This window comes from Chlorocebus sabaeus, chromosome 15, assembly GCF_047675955.1.
Source record: "Chlorocebus sabaeus isolate Y175 chromosome 15, mChlSab1.0.hap1, whole genome shotgun sequence".
NCBI lineage: Eukaryota > Metazoa > Chordata > Mammalia > Primates > Cercopithecidae > Chlorocebus > Chlorocebus sabaeus.
The window spans coordinates 76756003-76765239 of NC_132918.1; the positions used below are offsets into that span (position 1 = coordinate 76756003).

At 42.7% G+C, this 9237-nt stretch overlaps 1 pseudogene; it reads left to right on the forward strand.

The window, feature by feature from the left end:
• Positions 1 to 1296: 1296 nt before the first annotated feature.
• Positions 1297 to 8565, forward strand: LOC103242057 (thyroid hormone receptor-associated protein 3 pseudogene; annotated as a pseudogene).
• Positions 8566 to 9237: the final 672 nt, after the last annotated feature.

Below are 9237 nucleotides of genomic sequence, written 5' to 3' on the forward strand. Positions count from 1 at the left end.
AGGGTTTCACCATGTTAGCCAGGATGGTCTTGATCTCCGGACCTCGTGATCCGCCCACCTCTGCCTCCTAAAGTGCTGGGATTACAGGCAGGAGCCACCATGCCCGGCCAACATTCACATTTTAAATATATTATCCAAGGTGGAACATGGGAGTTTGACAGAAAAAAAAAGATAGGAAACACTAAACTCTAGGAAGGAGAAGGAAAATGTGCAGCTTGTGTGGCTGTGATTGGCCCCAAACTGGTAGCGAATTACTTAGTACAGCGGAAGGTGAGTGAGTGTCTTCCTGCAATTTACCTTCTCACTTGGGAATTGTACTATCCAGGCCATAGGAGAAACACTTTGACTCTCCCAAGCCCTGATTCTGACTTGGGAGTAGCCAGGAGACCGTGGGAAGGAACTCCAAGGAGGGAACACACCTTGGGTCTCACACTCTGGGACCTGAGGAGCTACAGTAAAACACCATTCTTGATCCTTGCTTTTAGCAGACTATGCTCAGTCCTGGGAACCAGTGGCACCAGTCCCGGGCATTGGGGAAACTCAGGCTGCTGCTTCCAGAGCTGGGGCATGGGGTCAAAGTAGGAGTGTGGGGGCGGCTTTTGCAAACAGGACTGGGAAGCAAGTGTGCTGTGGGCTGCAGCTGCTGGTCCTAGATGTGGGCAACGCCTCCACTTGTCCTGAGCAAGACAAGAGTTGCTGCAGAAGCTTGGACATGGAACTGGGCAGGGGGCCCCCATGGCCCAGGGCTGAGTTCTGGGCTAGGCATGAACTACCAGGTCTGACTGAACAGCCAGGATGGGGGAGGGATCCCCCAGCTGCAACAGCCAGGATGGGGGAGGGAGCCCTACAAGCACTGGGGTATGAAAAGGATGAAAGTCCCCCAGCTGCTGGCCAAGGGTAGGGCTGCTGATACTGCTGGAACTGGCCACCCCCACCACATGGTAAGACCTCACTGTAGTGCTGGTTGCCCCTCACCCAAGCATTTCTCCAGGGCCTAAGGATCACCCCACCCCACCCCCAACTCCTCAACACAGCTAGTCCATGCACTCATCATTGGGGAACCTATGTACAAGTTTGCCTGGTCTGGCTCTGCTTGGCTTCACTCCACCATCTGAGACCGAGTGCAGGATCCATGGTCCTGGGGGTTCCATAATCCAGTCCATCACCTGGGGCTCCTAAGCACTTATCCTAGGGGACAGAGGCTGGGCACAAAGAACATATCACTACCACCTCAAGCACCTACAGGTACTTGCTTCTACCTGCAAGCACCACCTAGTGGCCTGGAAGCCAGCCCGCATGGCCCATTGCAACAACTGCCAACACAAAAGCACAGCACTTGGGAATCAGAAGAGCATCTCACCACTACTGCTGCCACCATTGCCCACATCATGCAACTGCTCAGGAACTCAAGAGCCTGCTCACCCACCCAGTCCACCACTACCACAACCAGCATTGAGAAAGGCACCCAGAGGCCCAAGAATCAGCCTGCTTGGAACCGCCAACACAAGTGTCAGAATACACTGCCACAGAGCACAAGGATAGACATGCTTAGCCCCACTGAAACCTAAAGACAGACCAATCTGGCATTTCAGACCCTAGCACAAGTTCACCACAACCTCCACCAATAACCGCACCCTAACACGCCAAGGAAACCACAGATACCACTGATGCTATTTATAGCCAATGAAATTGTAGTAGTCTTCCCTACCCCATGCACCCAAAAGCAAAGCCAAAGGGTCCTACCCAAACAACCTCATAGTCACATATTCAGGAAAAAGCCCCCTCAATGAAGAAAAATTCAAAAAATAAAGAGAAGAAAATCTTGTAAAGACATAAGAAACATGAAAAAGCAATATGACACCCTCATAGGAACATAATAATTCTCCAGCAATAGATCCTAACCAAAAAGCAATGCTCAAAATGCCAGATAAACAATTAAAAATATTTATTTTTAAAAGTTCAGTGATGCAAGAGAAATATGAAAAGCAATACAAACAGCTCAAAAATCAATACAGGAAATAAGTGAAAAATGTATTAAAGAGATAAATATCTTTTTTAAAAAACAGACATTCTGGAACTGAAAAAGTCATCAAAGCAAGAACAAAATGCAATCGAAAGCTGCAAAAATAGACTAGGCCAAGCAGAATAGAGAATTTCAGAACTTGAAGACAAATATTTTGAAATAATCTGGTCAGACAAAAAATAAAGAAAAACTATTTTTCAAAAAATGAACAAAGCCTTTGAGATACTCGGGAATACATAAAGCAACTGAATGTATTAATTGTTAGTATCCCTGAGAGTAAAGAGAAATTGAAAGGCTTAGAAAACCTACTTAACAAAGTAGTAAATGAAAACTTCATAATTCTAGGAAGAGATTTAGACATCCAGATATAGGAGGCTCAATGATCCCCAGAAAATACAATGCAAAAAGTACTTCACCATGGCCTATTGCAATTCAAGCTGTCTAAAGTCAAAGTGACAGTACAAATTCTAAAATCAGCAAGAGAAAAACATTTTATCACCTATACAGGAAACTCTATTGGACTAACAGCTAACTTCTCAGCAGAAACTTTACAGACCAGGAGAAAATGGGATGATATATTCAAAGTACTAAAAGAAAAACACTGTTAGCCAAGGATACTATGTCCAGAAAAATTATCTTTCATAAATAAGGGAAAAATCGTATTTCCCAGACAAGGAAAAGTGAGGAAGTTCATCACCTCTAGACCAGTCCTCCAATAAATGCTTAAGAAAGTTCTATACTCAGAAGCAAAAGATTATTAATAGCTACCATCATGAAAACACTCAAAAATATAAAAGCCATAGGTAGAGCAAACAAACAAGGAAGAGGAAATACTCAAATGTTACCACTGTAGAATACTAACAAACTACAATAGTAAATAATAAGAGAGAAATAAAGGGAAAAAATAACATAAAATTACCAGAAATCAAGTATCAAAATAACAGGAATAAGCCCTGATATATCAGTAATAACCCTAAAAGTAAACAAATTAAACTTTCCATTTAAAAAAATATAGACTTGCTCAGTGGATTTTTTTAAATGACTCAAGTATAGGCTGCCTACAAGAAATTCGTCTCATCTGTAAAAACACATACAGACTGAAAGTAAAGGCATGGAAAAAGAAACTATATGCAAACAGAAACCAAACTTAAGCAGAGTAGTTATATCAGATAAAACAGACTTTAAGTCAAAAACAGTAAAAAGAGACAAAGAATCTCATAGGATCCAATATCTCATTATAGGATCCAATATCTCATTATGGATCCATAAAAGGATCCATTCAGTAAGAGGATATAAAAATTCTAAACATATGTACCCAAAACTGAAGCACTCAGATTTATAAAGCAAATAGTATTAGAATTAAAAGAAAAGACAGACTCCAATACAACAATAGACAGGGATTTCAACACCCTATTCTCAGCATAAGACAGTTCATCTAGACAGAAAATTAACAGAGAAATATTGAATTTAAACTGTACATTAGACCAGAAGGACCTAAAAATCATTTACAGAACATTTCATCCAGTGGCTTTATAATACATATTTTTCTCATCAGCACATGGAACATTCTCCAGGTTGGACCATATGTTAGAACACAAAACAAGTCTCAACAAGTTTCAAAAAAATTGAAATCATATCAAGTACCTTCTCAGACCACAATGAAATAAAGCTAGATATCAATAGCAAGGAGAACTCTGGAAATGATACAAATACATGAAAATTAAACAATATGCTCCTGAATGACTGAATGAAAGAAATTAAGGAGTAAATTAAAAAATTCTTGAAACAAACAAAAATCAAAACCCAGTATGCCAAAACCTACAGGATACAGCAAAAGCAGTGCTAAGAGGGAAGTTTGTAGCAATAAATGCCTACACCAAAAAAAAAAAAAAAGACTCCAAATAAACAACCTATTGATGCATCTCAAGGAACTGGAAAACAAGAACAAACCAAATCCTGTATTAGTGGAAGGACAAAAAGAAAAATCAGAGCAGAACTAAACTGAATAGAGACATATATATATACACACACACACACACAGGATCAGTGAAACAAAAAGTTGGTTTTTTGAAAAGATAAACAAAATCAATAAACCACTTGATATACTAACCAGGAAAAAAACGAGAGAAAACCCAATAAAATCAGAAATGAGAAAGGAGACATGATAAATGATACCACAGAAGTACAAAAGATCATCAGAGACTATTATGAACAACTATACACTCACCAACTAGAAAACATAGAGGAAACTGATAAATTCCTGGAAACATGCAGCCTCCCAAGATTGAACCAGGAAGCAACAGATGACCTGAACAGTCCAATAATGCATAAAAACATTAAATCCATAACCAAAAAAAAAAAAATCTCTCAACTAAGAAAAGCCCAGGACTAGATATATTCATAGCCAAATTATATCAAACATACAAAGAATTAATCTCAATCTTTCTGAAACTGTTCCAAAAATCTGAGGAAGTGGGAATTCTTTCTAACTCATTCCACAAGGCCAGTATAACCCTGATACCAAAACCAGACAAGCACACAACAGAACAAAGAAAACTACAGACCAATATCCCTGAATAACATAGACACAAAAATCAACAAAATACTAGCAAATTCAATCCAATGACACATCAGAAAGTTAGTATACCACAATCAACTGGGTTTTATACCAGGGATACAAAGATGGTTCAACATACATAAATCAATAAACATGATACATTACATAAACAGAATTAAGGGCAAAATCCATATAATCATCTCAATAGATGCAGGAAAACCATTTCACAAAATTCAGTATCCCTTCATGATAAAAAAACCCTCAACAAATTAGTCATAGAAGAAACGTACCTCAAAATAACAAAGGCCATATACAACAAACCCACAGCCAACATCATACTGAATGAAGAAAAGTTGAAAGCCTTTCCCATAAAAATTGGAACAAGACAAGGATGCCACCCTATTCAACATAGTACTGGCAGTACTGGCCAGAGTAATTAGGCAAGAGAAAGAAATAAAAGACATCCATATGGGAAGAGAGGAAGTCAAATTGTCTCCGTGTTATTTGGAAAACCTAAAAACACCACCAAAAACCCTGAGTTTGATAAACAAATTTAGTAAAGTTGAGAGATACAAAAACAATGTCCAAAAACCAGTAGCATTCCTATACACCAATAACAATCTAGCTGAGAATCAAGAGGCAATCACATTTACTATAAAAATAGTATAAAAATAGCTATAAGAATATAAAATACCGGGGGCGAGGTTCTGGCTGGTTGTGCCCTTGTGAGCTGCAGCTATGATCACTGCGGTAGGCCCAGAAGTGTATCTTGACTCGTAAATTGAAGAAGCCAGTGGTGCTGCAAGTGTTCTTTTGGGGTAGTGTCTGGGATCCAGTGCAAGTCGAATCATTGTTCAAATAAGATGTAATTGAAAAGTGATCCTTTCTACAGAGCTGTCAAGAACAAGTAAATTCGAGTCTGGATCTCACTCTTGTCGTTCAGGATCTGCATCAAGATCTCATTCTCATTCATGTTCGAAGTCTCAGTCCCTAAGCCAATCTGTCTCTGGTTCAAGGAAGTGCAGGCTGAGTGCTAGGTCTGGTTCCAGATCATATTCTCCAGCTCATAACAGAGAAAGAAACCACTCAAGAGTATATTGGAATCGGGATTTCCAAAGTCACAACAGAGGCTATAGAAGGCCCTATTATTTCCGTGGGTGCAACAAAGGCTTTTATCCATGGGGCCAGTATAACCAAGGAGGCTATGGAAACTACCACTCAAATTGGCAGAATTACCAGCAAGCATACAGGCCGTTGAAGATTCCAGTCCCCAGCGAGAAGCTCCCCTTCACCAAGGTCCAGGAGCCATTCTAGAAACTCTGATAAGTCATCTTCTGACCAGTCAAGGCACTCCTCATCCTCCCGTTCTTTCCTCCAACCATAGCCAAATTGAATCTTCTAAGCGCAAGTCTGCAAGGGAGAAAAGGTCCTCTTCCAAGGATAGCTGGCCATGTCAGTCTGCCGGGGATAACCAGGGAGATGAGGCCAAGGAGCAGACATTCTCTGGAGGCACCTCTCAAGATACAAAAGCATCTGAGAGCTCGAAGCCATGGCCAGATGCCACCTACGGCACTGGTTCTGCATCAGGGGCCTCAGCAGTTTCTGAGCTGAGTCCTTGGGAGTGAGGCCCAGCTCTCAAAAGCCCCCTCCAGTCTGTGGTGGTGAGGCAGCGGTCACTCCTTCCTACCCCATGCCAAAACCTAGTCCTCCACTTTCCAGCACATCCCAGATGAGCTCAACTCTGCTGAGCGGTGCTGAGTATCAGCCTGGGACACACCAAGGTCAGTTCAACCATGGTTCCTAGGTCCCTGAGTCCATCCAAAAAGAGCCCTGTGGGTAAGAATTCACCATCCATTGGCTCCACATATGTCTCATCTCAGAAGCAGGAGAGTGCTGCTCCAGGAGGAGCAGCCTATACAAAGTGGTATCTAGAAAAGCAGAAGGCAGAATAGAAAAGACAAGGAACAGAAACAAACAAATACAGATAAAGAAAAAATTAAAGAGAAAGGGAGTTTCTCTGATACAGGCTTGGGTGATGGAAAAATGAAATCTGATTCTTTTGCTCCCAAAACTGATTCTGAGAAGCCTTTTCGGGGCAGTCAGTCTCCCAAAAGGTATAAGCACTGAGATGACTTTGAGAAGCAGATGGCTGACTTCCACAAGGAAGAGATGGATGATGAAGGTAAGGACAAAGCTAAGGGAAGGAAGGAGTCTGAGTTTGATGATGAACCCAAAATATGTTTAAAGTCATAGATGCAAACAAAAACCAGGAGGAGGAGAAGTCAGGCAAATGGGAGGGCCTGGTATATGCACCTCCATGGAAGGGAAAGCAGAGGAAAACAGAGGAGATGGATGAGGAGTCTTTCCCAGAAAGATCCAAAAAGGAGGACTGGGGCAAGAGAGCCGAAGGTGGGCACAGGGTCTTTGTACCTGAGAAGAATTTCTGAGTGACTGCTTACAAAGCTGTCCAGGAGAAAAGCTCATCGCCTCCCCCAAGAAAGACTTCTGAGAGCCAAGACAAGTTGGAAGTGAAAGACTTTTCCACAGGGAAGTCTTCCTTTTCCATTACTCGAGAGGCACAGGTCAATGTCCAGATGGACTCTTTTGATGAGGACCTTGCAGGACCCAGTGGCTTATTGGCTCAGGAACACAAGCTTTGCCGAGATCTGGTCCATAGCAACAAAAAGGAACAGGAGTTTTGTTCCACTTTCCAGCAGATACAGTCAGCTCAGTCTCAGCGTAGCCCCTCAGAACTGTTTGCCCAACATATAGTGACCATTGTTCACCATGTTAAAGAGCGTCACTTTGGGTCCTCAGGAATGACATTACATGAACGCTTTACTAAATACCTAAAGAGAGGAACTGAGCAGGAGGCAGCCACAAACAAGAATAGGCCAGAGATACACAGAAGAACAGATGTTTCCCCCGGTACCTGTCTACAAGGCTGAGGGAAAATACAAAGATGATCCTGTTGATTGCAGCCTTGATATTGAACGTCATAAGAGATTTTTGTTTTCTTTTTTTTTAGATGGAGTCACGCTCTGTCATCCAGGCTGGAATGCTGTGGCATGATCTTGGCTCACTGCAACCTCTGCCTTACAGGTTCAAGTGATTCTTGTGCCTCAGCCTCCCAAGCAGCTGGGATTACAGGCATGTGCCACCACCCCCAGCTAATTTTTGTATTTTTAGTAGAGATGGGGTTTCACCATGTTGGCCAGGATGGTCTCAATCTCCTGACCTCATGATCCACCCACCTCTGCCTCCCAAACTGCTGAGATTACAGGTGTGACCCACCGCGCTCAGCCAGGAGAGAGATCTTAAATGAGGTAAATCAAGAGAATCAGTGGATTCCTGAGACTCCAGCCCCTCAAGGGACAGCTCAGCTGAGAAAACAGAGAAAACTCATAAAGGATCAAAGAAGCAGAAGCAGCACCGGAGAGTGAGAGACAGGTCCAGATCCTCTTCCTCTTCTTCCCAGTCATCTCACTCCTACAAAGCAGAAGAGTACACTGAAGAGACAGGGGAAAGAGAGGAGAGCACCACGGGCTTTGAGAAATCACGACTGGGGACCGAAGGCTTGGTGGGTCCAAGTGAAAGGAGGTGGCAGAACTGGAGGAACCTTTCCATTTCGAGCCAGAGGAAGAGGCTGGTGCAGAGGCAACTACTCTGGGAACAATAACAACAACAGCAACGATTTTCAGAAAAGAAACCGAGAAGAGGAGTGGTACCCAGAGTACACACCCAAAAGCAAGAAGTATTACTTGCATAATGACCATGAAGGTGAAGTCAGTGACAAGTGGGTGAGCTGGGGCCAGGTGGAGGAGCCTTTCCTCGGGATCGGGTCCTGTTCACGTTCCAGAAATCAAGTACCAGCCCCAAGTTGGCCCATGACAAGTTCAGTGGGGAGGAAAGGGAGATTGAAGATGATGAGAGTGAGACAGAGAACTGAGAAGAGAAGGACAATTTACAGCCCACAACGGAGTAGGGGCCACTCTTGACGGGATTCCTTGCCCAGGGGGGAGAGGTGCTGGGAAGATGGCTGGTGAGGAGCTAAACAGAGGAACCTCAAGAAGATTCTGAAAATCCTACCCCACCCCTCACCAGCCATGCAGATTGTACTACCATGGAAGGCATCCCTGGCACCGCCTCCCACTGGACAGAGAAGGCTGGCTGTGGAACCCAAGGGTCAGGCCCAGCTTTTGAGCAGAACACAACTCATTGGGCTTTAGCTGTTTTTCTCATTTGTCGTTGGTGTGTGGGGGTGGGGGCAGGGGTTAGGGCAGGAGAGCAATGCTTGAATTTTTGTTTCCTATTAGAAACCAACAGTTTTGTTCTGAAGTTCATTTCATTTGGAGCTAGGAAGACTAATTTGATGATTTTCAATCTCTTCTCCCCATCCTGATTTTAAAAGCCCTTCTTTTTTTTCTTTTTTTTCTTATCTTTTTTTTTTTTTTAGGCTTATGTAGTAATATTAGAAGCATTTAATTTGGGAAACTTTGATTCTTAAAAGAGAAAACAAAGCATGTGAATAAACTTTGAAGTGTTCACCTCAGTTTGGGATCAAATTGCTTGGATCTTTGTAAAAACCAGTTTTGTATGTCAAGGAGGAGTTTAAGGCCTTTCTGACCACCTTGTGTTCCCCTTTTCTCACAGCCAT